Genomic DNA, 13,116 nt, shown 5'->3' with positions numbered 1-13,116 from the left:
ACTCCTTGCTATGTGTGACGTGTGTGTCTCAGGTACATCTCTACAGCGTGTTGTGTGACGTGTGTGTCTCAGGTTCATCTCTACAGCGTGTTGTGTGACGTGTGTGTCTCAGTTACATCTCTACAGCGTGTTGTGTGACGTGTGTGTCTCAGGTTCATCTCTACAGCGTGTTGTGTGACGTGTGTGTCTCAGGTTCATCTCTACAGCGTGTTGTGTGACGTGTGTGTCTCAGGTTCATCTCTACAGCGTGTTGTGTGACGTGTGTGTCTCAGGTTCATCTCTACAGCGTGTTGTGTGACGTGTGTGTCTCAGTTACATCTCTACAGTGTGTTGTGTGACGTGTGTGTCTCAGGTTCATCTCTACAGTGTGTTGTGTGACGTGTGTGTCTCAGGTTCATCTCTACAGCGTGTTGTGTGACGTGTGTGTCTCAGTTACATCTCTACAGTGTGTTGTGTGACGTGTGTGTCTCAGGTTCATCTCTACAGTGTGTTGTGTGACGTGTGTGTCTCAGGTTCATCTCTACAGCGTGTTGTGTGACGTGTGTGTCTCAGGTTCATCTCTACAGCGTGTTGTGTGACGTGTGTGTCTCAGGTACATCTCTACAGTGTGTTGTGTGACGTGTGTGTCTCAGGTTCATCTCTACAGCGTGTTGTGTGACGTGTGTGTCTCAGGTTCATCTCTACAGCGTGTTGTGTGACGTGTGTGTCTCAGGTACATCTCTACAGCGTGTTGTGTGACGTGTGTGTCTCAGGTTCATCTCTACAGCGTGTTGTGTGACGTGTGTGTCTCAGGTTCATCTCTACAGCGTGTTGTGTGACGTGTGTGTCTCAGGTTCATCTCTACAGCGTGTTGTGTGACGTGTGTGTCTCAGGTTCATCTCTACAGCGTGTTGTGTGACGTGTGTGTCTCAGGTTCATCTCTACAGCGTGTTGTGTGACGTGTGTGTCTCAGGTTCATCTCTACAGTGTGTTGTGTGACGTGTGTGTCTCAGGTTCATCTCTACAGCGTGTTGTGTGACGTGTGTGTCTCAGGTTCATCTCTACAGCGTGTTGTGTGACGTGTGTGTCTCAGGTTCATCTCTACAGCGTGTTGTGTGACGTGTGTGTCTCAGGTTCATCTCTACAGCGTGTTGTGTGACGTGTGTGTCTCAGGTTCATCTCTACAGCGTGTTGTGTGACGTGTGTGTCTCAGGTTCATCTCTACAGCGTGTTGTGTGACGTGTGTGTCTCAGTTACATCTCTACAGTGTGTTGTGTGACGTGTGTGTCTCAGGTTCATCTCTACAGCGTGTTGTGTGACGTGTGTGTCTCAGGTTCGAGCACTTCAGCGTGTTGTGTGAACTGCTTCCCGTGGCAGTATATATATATATATATATATATATATATATATATATATATATATATAACATATAACCCACATATTAGTGGGGAGAACAAGTATTTGATACACTGCTGATTTTGCAGGTTTTCCCACTTAGAAAGAATGTCGAGGTCTGTAATGTTTATCATAGGTACACTTCAACTGTGAGAGACGGAATCTAAAACAAAAATCCAGAAAATCACATTGTATGACTTTTAAATAATTAATTTGCATTTTATTGTATGAAATAAGTATTTGATCACCTACCAACCAGTAATAATTCCGGCTCTCACAGACCTGTTAGTTTTTCTTTAACTGCTCCTCCTGAGACATCTACTACCCCCCAGCACTGTGTCTCCTGAGACACCTGCATCCCCCCCCCCAATACTGTTTCTCCTGAGACATCTACTACCTCCCAGCACTGTGTCTCCTGAGACACCTGCATCCCCCCCCCAATACTGTTTCTCCTGAGACATCTACTACCTCCCAGCACTGTGTCTCCTGAGACACCTGCATCCCCCCCCCCAATACTGTTTCTCCTGAGACATCTACTACCTCCCAGCACTGTGTCTCCTGAGACACATGCACCCCCCCCCCATACTGTTTCTCCTGAGACATCTACTACCCCCTTGTACCATTTCACCAATGTCTATAAATCTTTGTTCTTCTATGGCCCCTAGCCTATGCATAGACTACTTTTCCTGCTATGACTGTTGGGTAGGTGAATGTATGATTGTAAGTTGCTTTGGAATAAGGCGTCTGCTAAATGCCAAACATTTAATGTAGTGCTGGGCTGTGAGTATGGTGGATATCCCTGTGGGGGATCACATTGTTAAGCTTTAATTGAGTTAATATTGTAAATATTTAAATTACCTTTGAGGCACAGGAACTGGGGGAGGGGTCCATCTGAGCAAATCAGCATAAGTAATCATTCTACACCTGAGACCATGGAGACCAGTTCATTCTACACCTGAGACAATGGAGACCAGTTCATAAGAAAACATTCTACACTTTAGACAATGGAGACCAGTTCATAAGTAATCATTCTACACCTGAGACAATGGAAACCAGTTCATAAGTAATCATTCTACACCTGAGACAATGGAGACCAGTTCATAATCATTACACCTGAGACAACAGAGACCAGTTCAGTAATCATTCTACACCTAAGACAACAAGACACAAGTCCCAGTAGAGGACTTGAGTTGGGCCCTCATGCCACCCTCATGGAGTCAGTTTGGTCAGAAACATGCACACAAGTAAGTCTCTGGAGGTCATTCTGTAGGGCTCTGGCAGCGCTCCTCGCATGATGGCCCGTCTCCCGGTATCTCCTCTATGATGTTGAGACTGTGCTTGGACACACAGCAAACCTTGCGCCGGCACATATGGATGTGCCATCCTGGAGGAGCTGTACTACCTGTGCAAGCTGAATGGGCTGGAGGTAGCGCCTCATGCTACCAGTAGTGACAAGGGCACTATAGCAACATGCAAAACTAGAGAAAACTCAGTCAGGAAGGATAAGGAGAGAGAAACTGTCTGTGGCCACCACCTGCATGACCATTTCCTTTTTGGGGGTTGTCTTACTGTTGCCTCTCCTGTCCACCTGTTGTTGCTTTCATTTGCACCAAAGCAGGTGAAATGGATTAACAGAAAAATGTTTAAAGGAATAACTAATGAAGGGACAGATGGACAAAAACACTGAAGTAAGTATGGACGAACAGAGGGATGGAAGAACAACATAATGAACAGAGGAAAGAATGTAAGAAATGAAGAACAAAATAATGAACAGAGGAAAGAATGTAAGAAATGAAGAAGAAAAGAGTTGAAGAACAAACCAGGGCCAGCCCAAAGCATGTAGCCTGTTGTTTTGTTGTTAACATAGTTAACTATTTTCTAGGGTTCACTTTATTTATTTGGAATATTTTAGACTCTTAAATTGATTGTTCACTGCTATTTATGTCAAAAAATATTTTGGTGTTTATTTGTGTTCATTTGTCATTGTCTTTAGTTATAGACCTTGATATGTGCAAGATTGTTGCTTTTATAGTTTAAATGTTGACTATTATTTTGAATAATTTGCAGTTGTAAATGGTTATTTAGTTTCTACAGTAGCCTATAGCTGTTTTGTAGTTAACAGAACAATTTTCTAGGGTTCACTTTATTTATTTGGAATATTTTGCACTCTTAAATTGATTGTTCATTGCTATTTATTTGTCAAAAATATTTGGGTTTTTATTGGTGTACATTTGTCATTGTCTTTACTTAAGGCGCTTTTCCACTACGTTGCAGACCTGGTGCTGACCTGGTGCTGACCTAGGTCTGCCCGCTTCGGTTCCCTTTTCCATTAGTCGGTCCGGGTCGCTTCAGTCCTAGGTCCCAGGTACCACATCCGAGCAGGGTCTTTTTAATTTCATATCCGGGTGTTTGCCAGGCTGCGTGTGACGTGTGACGCTGCACACCGTTGATTGGTCAATGGACAATCGTCATCCCATGTCCCATCCCATATTATTTCTTCACAACCGCCATCTTGAAAATACCACATTCACTAGGAAAATGTCACTACATTTTCTGTAATAGCTTATTAATAAAGATTCGGAAAATTATTCTGACCATCGTATTATCTTAGTTTAATGTCATTTCAATGAATCATATAACTTTTATTTACAACAAGCACAACACAAAAATCGCTATTATGCACCGTGTTTGTCCGTGAATAACACCGGCTGTGGAGGTGGTAAAAAAACACAATACTCCTTTGCTAACTTCACCATCACGTTTGCTGTGTTTTAATTGTATTTCACTACACTTTGCACCTTAATAAATACCGTGATCTAATCTCTGTGTGTGTGTGTGAACCTAACAATGATGCCACAGTGACCTAAAGTAGTAGCCATCTCATATGCTGAGCATAACAATGCTGCTACAGTTCATAAAGCAGACAAGTGAAGGCAGTGGTTTTAAGGGTTCAAAAAACATGACTTTATTATGTGTAGAACAACATCTGTGCAGAACAATGTCCACTAGCAATGATTCAAACAGGCAGACAATCACAATGATGCTACAGGGAGGTAAAGTAGCGCATCAGCCCCTGACTACCAAAGTCTACCAAAGGCATTCTCAACAGCAACCCTTGCTCTGCTTGTTTTCATGTTGTACTGTAGTTGTTCTTCAGTCAGTCGTCCGTTATCAGAAAATGGCTTCAAAAGCCAGCTTTGCAGGGGATATGCAGCATCCCCTAGAAGGTAGTAACCAATGTCACATCCACCAATGTTCCTTGTGCGACCTGAGAAAAGGTTTCTAGTGCTGGCTTGCTCCCACAGCCTGGACCGACGGAGAACACGGGCATCATGCATACTCCCTGTAAACCCTGTGCAGACATCCCAGAACAATCCCTTTCCATCTACAACGGCTTGCAGGATGATTGAGTGCCAGCCCTTACGGTTGAAATAGTCACAGTGGTATTCTCTTGGTGCCAAAATGGGGATGTGAGATCCGTCAATAGCACCAACACATTGTGGAACCCCCCATCTATGCTCGAAGTAGTCAGCCATTTCCTCAAACTTTGCCTGGGTTGGAACATGAATGAGTTCTGGTACTAGTATCGCTTGTACAGCAGCGCAGAAGTCTCTCACACACCGCCACACAGTTGTGATACTGACACCAAACAGATGTGATACACTTCTGTACTCGGAGTTGGTCGCCAATTTCCACAGTGCCATCGCTACTCTTTTGTTGAGGGGGACACACAAACGGAAGGCTGTGTCTTGTCTCTCCATGGCTGGTCGAAGTTTATGGCACAGATACAGGAATGTTCCCTCCGACATTCTGAAGTTCTGTACCCACAGAGCATCGGTGAAAGAAGGGACCACGAAATCCCACCACTGGTTAGCTCTGTTGATGGCCCACGCTGACGGGGCGCTGCGAAGATTTCGCCAAACATTAAGCATCTGGAATAGATCAGAGATAATGTGTTTTGTCAATTCGGAATAAACCCAAACCAGTCATATACTAGAAATAGCTGTGAAGGATAACAAAACCCACCTGTGTTTGTTGTTTACGCCGACGATCAAAGCTCCTTACGACAGCCCACATCAGTTTCTTTCTCTTTTCAGCATTCCTCTTTAGAGCATCCTTCATTCGGTCTTCTCTCTTCTGTCTTCTGTAAAGTCTCTTCTGTCTTCTGGATTCCCTCTTCCGTCTTATCTCTTCTGTGTTCTGGATTCTCTCATCCAAAATACAATGTTTAATGATATACCACAGGCATAGGATAACTGCAACTTCCTCCATGCTGCTATTGTTGGCGCTGTGGTGTGTTGTGAAACTGTCTCGTGGAAATATACGTCACCACCATGGCGCGCTGTTATGACGCGTAACTCCGCCTACTATCGACGACTCCTCCTACTAGTCCGGGTCGGTTTGTGTAATGGAAACCAGAACAGATCAAAAGTGACCCGACCTGACCCGACCCGACCCGACCCGACCCGACCCGGGCCGGTCAATGGAAAAGCGCCATTATAGACCTTGATATGTGCAAGGTTGTTGCTTTTAATGTTTACATTTTGACTTCATTATTTTGAATAGTTGTAAATTGTTATTTAGCTTCTACAGTAGTCTATCGCTGGTGTTTGTTTTGTAGTTAACAGAACAATGTGTTCACTTTATTTATTTTGAATATTTGTATTTACTTGTCAAAAATATATATTTTTATTGGTGTTCTTTTGTCATTGTGTTTATTTATAGACCTTGTTATGTGCAAGTTTGTTGCTTTTATAAAACAATCTTGCTTAGAGCCACAAAAGTCCCAGGGCCGGCCGAATGAACAAACATGAACAAGAACAAGAACAACAAAAACGAACTAACAGAAGAATGAAAGAATGGTTACACAAAAGAAAGAACAGGAGAACAAACAGAAGAATGAAAAAGATGAAGAACAGACAGATGGAAGAACTGGCAGAAAACAACAACTGAGGAACGAGCTGCTATCGGGAGCCAGTGAAGGGTGTGAAGGAGGTGGGAAATATGAGAGAATTTGAGGAGGTTGAAAACCAGACGGGCAGAAGCATTCTGGATGAGTTGCAGAGGTCTGATGACGGAGGTGGAGACTCCGGCCAGGAGTGCGTTGCAGTAGTCAAGGCGAGAGATGACCAGTGACTGGACCAAGAGTTGAGCTGCTTCTCTGGTGAGGAATGGACGTATCCTTCTGATGTTGTATGTAGAGGATGAATCTGCAGGAGCGCACTGTTGCTGCGATGTTGTCCGCACAGGATAGGCGGTTGTCCAGGATCACTCCAAGGTTCTTGGCTGTCTGGGAGGAGGTTGCAGTAGAGTTCTCAACTGTGATGGAGAGGTCTTGGAGAGGGCAGGGTTTCCCAGGGAGGAAGAGTAGCTCAGTGTTGTTAAGGTTGAGCTTGAGGTGGTCGGCTGACATCCATGTAGAGATGTCAGCAAGAAACGCAGAGACACGTGTTGCCACATGTTGGTCAGAGGGGGGGGGGGGGGAGACAGGAAGAGTTGAGTGTCGTCTGCATCGCTGTGGTAGAAGAACCCATGTGAGGAGATTACCGAGCCAAGAGACTTGGCATAGAGGGAGAACAGTAAGTCCCCTAGGACAGTCGTGCAGCTCGATTGTCATTTGCCAGAGAACACCAGGATTGGCATGTTCGCCATTGGCGCCCCGTTCTCACCACAGATAAGAACAGGTTCACACTGAACACATGTGACAGACGTGAAAGAGTCTGGAAACACAGTGGCAAACGTTATGCCTTGCTGAAATGCCTAACCAAGGCCTTGCTAAAATGCTTACCCAAGGCCTTGCTAAATGCCTACCCAAACCCATGCCGAAATGCCTACCCAAGGCCTTGCTGAAATGCCTATCTACCCAAGGCCTTGCTGAAATTACTACCCTAACATCTTTCTGAAATTACGACCCTAACATCTGGCTGAAATAACTACCCTAACGTCTTGCTGAAATTACTATCCTAACGTATTGTAGAAATGGCTACTCTAACATCTTGTTGAAATGCCTACCCTGACTACCCTTTCTTGCTGAAATGATGCAGAGAGAGTAAACCAAAACTACGGGACTATGGATGAAACTATGGAACTATGGATGAAACATTCTGGTGCATTCTTTGATGTACCCTGTCAATCCCAAATACACAATAAGAAAAATAATTTAAAAAATAAAAAAACCTACTCATTCTACTCTCACAGCTTTAGGTAGAAAGGTCCAATCCATGAATGCATGGTTGAAACCAATGGTCCTACCTGGTGATGCTTCCCAGTCTACGATATGTCATTATTTGAAGACCTGGAAACAAAATACAGGTTCAATTACTATCTCAGGGTGATTTTTTGGCATGTGTTACAATTCTCAGCTCTCACTGATCTTTTTTTAGCATCCTTTTAAACCAGATTTTAATATTTAACTAAACCCCCTCAAAAAAAGTTCGGAAACGTTATTTTGGTTGATTATTCCTCCCCTTTAGTAATACCAATTGGTATTGTATTTTATATCGTTGGAAAGACTGATTAGTCACCTTTACAATGAGGTACAACTTGTAAGGATCATGCATTCGTGGAATGAGCAACACAGCTAAACATGTGGGTAGCGGCCCAAAAATATTTGCCAAAATCCCCTATATTCTTCTGTTGGTATTCACTCTCGTTTTGAGTTGCTTGGTGGATTGGATGATGGCACTCTCCCACAGTAATAAGGAAAAAAACACATATTGGCCATTTTTACACTTTATTAATTTTACACTGTCAGGGACCTCAGTAGCGTGTGGAAGATCCATACGCAGTCACAACAGCTTGGCACCTCCTCATGCAGGTCACCAGCCTGGTCACACACTGCTGTGGGACGGCATCCCATTTCTCAACTAGGATTTGCCGCAAGTCAGCCAACATGGTTGCGTTGGTCACTCTGGCACGTACAGCACCCAAGCTGATCCCACAAGTGTTCAATTGGGTTGAGGTCTGGACTCACGGCAGGCCATTCCACCCTCTCCACTCCCAAATTCTGGAGGTGCTCTGTGATGATCCTGGCTCTGTGGGGGCGAGCGTTGTCCTACTGGAGGATGGAGTTAGGTCCCAGATTCTGGAGATATGGGATCGCCACTGGCTCCAGAATATCATTCCTGTCAATTAGGTGCCATTCAGGTGCCATTCACACACCTGTGACTGGCATACACCTGCCAGCACTTGAAGCTCAAAACGAGAGTGAATATCAACAGAAGAATATTGCAGGGGATTTTGTCAAAAACATTTGGGCCGCTACCCACACGTTTAGCTGTGTTACTCATTCCACGAATGCATGATCCTTACAAGTTGTACCTCGTTGTAAAGGTGACTAATCAGGCTTTCCAACGCTATAAAATACAATACCAATTGGTATTATTAAAGGGGAGGAAGAATTTACTGAAATAACGTTTCCAAACTTTGTTTTAGGGGTTTATTTGTATTGATGTTTTTTACTATCTGTGCTTTTGTTTTACTTTTTATTTATCCATCTATTCTTGTTCTCATGATTTGAAGGTGACATGAATTGAAGCTATATATAAAATGTATTACAACGTTTTGCTCTTACTGCATTCTATCGACAAATAGTCAAGACAGCAGTTTACAGACAAACAGTTCAGTGTACCATTAGAACACCTATGAAATGTATCCATTTTGGGGTTTTAAAACAAACATGTGTCCAGTGTGGTGGTAAGTTGACACCTACCATAAAGGTCTCCACCAGGACTGGGATTCTCTGAACCAGAACAGGAGCCATGAGATGCTGCAGACCTGAGGGAAAGAGACAACATTACACTATAGGACACAACTTAACACTGTAGTGGTTTATTACATTTCGGCTGGGTTGCACCAACATAGATTAAATGAATGCTGTTTTAGACTTAAAATAGGGTTAGTAAATCTAGGTTTAAACTGGTTTATAATTGATCAGAGACGTTGTGTGTACATCTTAATTTTAACCCTGGTTAGTTAAACCTCTTTAAACAACGGTTAAAATAGGATTAGGCTAAATAAATATGGCCCTAAATAAAGTTAACGCTCAATCTTGTAAACTAGACACTATTTGAACAAATGCCTTTTTTTTAAACAGCATAGGCCTACTGGATGAAACTAAACTCCTAAAAAAAAGTTCGGAAACGTTATTTCGGTTGATTCTTCCTCCCCTTTAATAATACCAATTGGTATTGTATTTTATATCGTTGGAAAGCCTGATTAGTCACCTTTACAACGAGGTACAACTTGTAAGGGTCATGCTTTCGTGGAATGAGTAACACAGCTAAACGTGTGGGTAGCGGCCCAAAAAATGTGCCAAATAATTTTTTTGCCAAAATCCCCTGCAATATTCTCATTCTAACACAATAACAGTCAAACAGAGAAATAAAACGGCCGTTGGCTTCAACTAAACGCGGCCGTACCTCCGGTCAGCACACCTGCCAGCACACCTGCAAACTCCTCAACTTTCAAGTAGTCCCATAATAGTCTATTTACTGGAGGCTGAATGTTGTTGAAAAGTTGAGTTGTTCATGACGGACGGAATAACTAAGCTTGGACGGAGGTCTGAGGAGAACAAGACACAGGGCAGGAAGCGGCGACGCAGCTGCCTCTTGTAAACCTGAGTTAATGAGTCTCTTATGTAGGCGTGGTCGATGAATCCTATAGGTTGACAGTACCCTAGTTAATCATGTAACCACAAACTGTCAACTTGCCCCAAGGCCTTCTGGGACCTGCAGTTCTACCTATTCTTAGCCCAAACAAATTTTGTGTGAATTGATAAAAGTATATAAAAAGAGAGAGAGAGAGAGTGTAAAATCCTTTAAAGCCACACTGAGGCCAAGCTGCGCAGATGGGCAGATGGGCTATGGTGGGCAAGATGGGCTATGGTGGGACTACTCAACTAAATAATGAAGTTGCCAGACAACGCCACCCTGGGAGTTTCACCCAGGGAATTCAACAAAGGCACACAGGTTCGTTTCACTCAGTAGGTCAGAGACGTGGTTTAGAAATATAGAAACTTTATTTAGAAAATGTCAGCTTTAAGATCAAAACATACAATCAACTGTGTAAACATAACTTATAATACATACGATCATAGTCAAAGGTTCTAGAAAAGTAAAGATTGGAAATACAATCTGTCTAAAAAGACTACTCACATAGGAGATTCAAAGTCAGATTCTGAGAACAGTGTATACCAGTCCGACCTTTTATCAAATGGGGAACACTCACTGGTAAGTTATCACAACAAAAACATTCAATTTATAAACAGTGTTTTCCACAGGAACATCATGAGCTGACTGACCATTGGCTGAGTTCCTGTGGAACGTTATTTAAAAAATACACAACAAAACACTGGAAAGAAACATCACACAACAATAATGAAAATTACATCAAAATGTAAAAGTGGATTCAAGCAAAGCAAAACACAGGATACAAACTAATTCTGGGCACAAGTGAGGACGAGATGCGGTGAGACAAAGCGCAGATACAGGGTGGCGGGGTACATGACACTTTTAGTATAGGCCTCCGGTCTGTTGCTGGAAAGCATCGATTTGATCTTCATCCTCCATTTCCAACTGTCAGTTACAGGGTGGAGAGATATCACATCTGTTAGCTTCTGTTAGCTTAACTTAAACCGACCGATCGACATTCATGACAAACGTTTAACCGAAAGTAGCTAATACATGGAAAAACGGAAAGCTTGCGTTACAAAAATGTATTCCAGTCAACAGATTATTCCTTACAGCTCAGTACGGTGAGAAAATGATGAATGTTTTCTATTTCAACAACAATCTTACTTTTCTGGCAAAAAACCCAGAAAACATTTATTCAACTGGGGGGTATTTCATAAACGTCGCTAAAGGAAAATCCAGGCTTATTTTTGATAAGTCTCCCGTTTCGTGAGACTTAAGCAAGAAAATAAGCCTAGATTTTCCTTTAGCGACGTTGATGTGATACCCCCCTTCCCGTTAAAGGCTCCAGGCGTACCTGTGCAGGTGTGTCCGTCTCCTTGATTGGCTGTCCGTCGAACCTGAACCGGATCCGTGTCATGGTCAATCCCTGCGGACACAGACAGACACGCGATTGGCTGTTTGAAACGGTTCGAAATGGTCCAGATAGCATGGATGGTACTGGTATCAGCTAGCTACCTTATCTGTACGTACATAGCTCATAACTGTACATAGCTCATAACTGTACATAGCTCATAGCTCTACTCTACTCTACCCTACTCTACTCTACTCATTGTTTACATTTTTCAATCAGATCGAAGAGATCAACAGCAGGATGTGTGTGTGTGTGGGGGGGGCGGGGGGGGGAAGCTCAACACTCGTTCACTCTGCCAATAAAACAATGTAGAGAACAAACCAGGCTTTGACAGGGGTGGAGCTTTGACAGGGGTGGGGGCTTTGACAGGGGTGGGGGGGGGGGCTTTGACAGGGGTGGGGGGGGGGCTTTGTCAGGGCAGCTGTGTCTCAGGAGGTAGAGCCGGAGTCTAATGATCTCAAGATCGGCAGTTCGAGCCCCGGCTGGCCACATGTCGAGGTGTCGTTGGGCAAGACACTGAACCCCAAATTGCTCCCAGTGAGCGGGCCGGCGCCTTGCATGGCAGCTTGCCGCCATTGGTGTGTGAATGTGTGTGTGAATGTGTGTGTGATTGGGTGAATGAGAGGCCGTTGTAAAGTGCTTTGGAATAAGGAGCTATAAGTCAGTCTATATTAGTCAGTCTGTTTAGGGGCGGGGCCAAGCTCAGATAACAGACCCTTTGTGCTGCAGAACACTAACCTGCTGTGTAAACCAGTTCTAACTGAGTCAGGCCAGGCTAGACCACACCCACCACATAACATAACATCACACCCTCACATCACCTGTCTGTCTCTTACAGTAACTCACCTGTCTGTCTCTCACAGTAACTCACCTGTCTGTCTCTCACAGTAACTCACCTGTCTGTCTCTCACAGTAACTCACCTGTCTGTCTCTTACAGTAACTCACCTGTCTGTCTCTCACAGTAACTCACCTGTCTGTCTCTCACAGTAACTCACCTGTCTGTCTCTCACAGTAACTCACCTGTCTGTCTCTCACAGTAACTCACCTGTCTGTCTCTCACAGTAACTCACCTGTCTGTCTCTCACAGTAACTCACCTGTCTGTCTCTCACAGTAATTCACCTGTCTGTCTCTCACAGTAACTCACCTGTCTGTCTCTCACAGTAACTCACCTGTCTGTCTCTCACAGTAACTCACCTGTCTCTAATAGTAGACTGGGTTCAGACTCATCTGTCTTTCACAGTAACAGACTCACCTGTCTTTCACAGTAACAGACTCATCTGTCTTTCACAGTAACAGACTCACCTGTCTTTCACAGTAACAGTCTCACCTGTCTTTCACAGTAACAGACTCATCTGTCTTTCACAGTAGACTAGGTTCAGACTCATCTGTCTTTCACAGTAACAGACTCATCAGTCTTTCACAGTAGACTAGGTTCAGACTCATCTGTCTTTCACAGTAACAGACTCATCAGTCTTTCACAGTAACAGACTCACCTGTCTTTCACGGTAGACTGGGTTCAGACTCACCTGTCTTTCACAGTAACAGACTCACCTGTCTTTCACAGTAACAGACTCACCTGTCTTTCACAGTAGGCCTTCATCAGCTTGCTGAGCGGCGTGTGTCTCTTGATCTTGAAACGGACCACAGACCCGTCCTGTCCCGCCACCTTCAGGTTGATGTGGTCGTTGTTCTTCAT

The sequence above is a fragment of the Nansenia antarctica genome (genome assembly GCF_963989245.1).
Source record: "Nansenia antarctica genome assembly, chromosome: 8".
Lineage (NCBI taxonomy): Eukaryota > Metazoa > Chordata > Actinopteri > Argentiniformes > Microstomatidae > Nansenia > Nansenia antarctica.
This window is presented reverse-complemented; position numbering follows the sequence as displayed.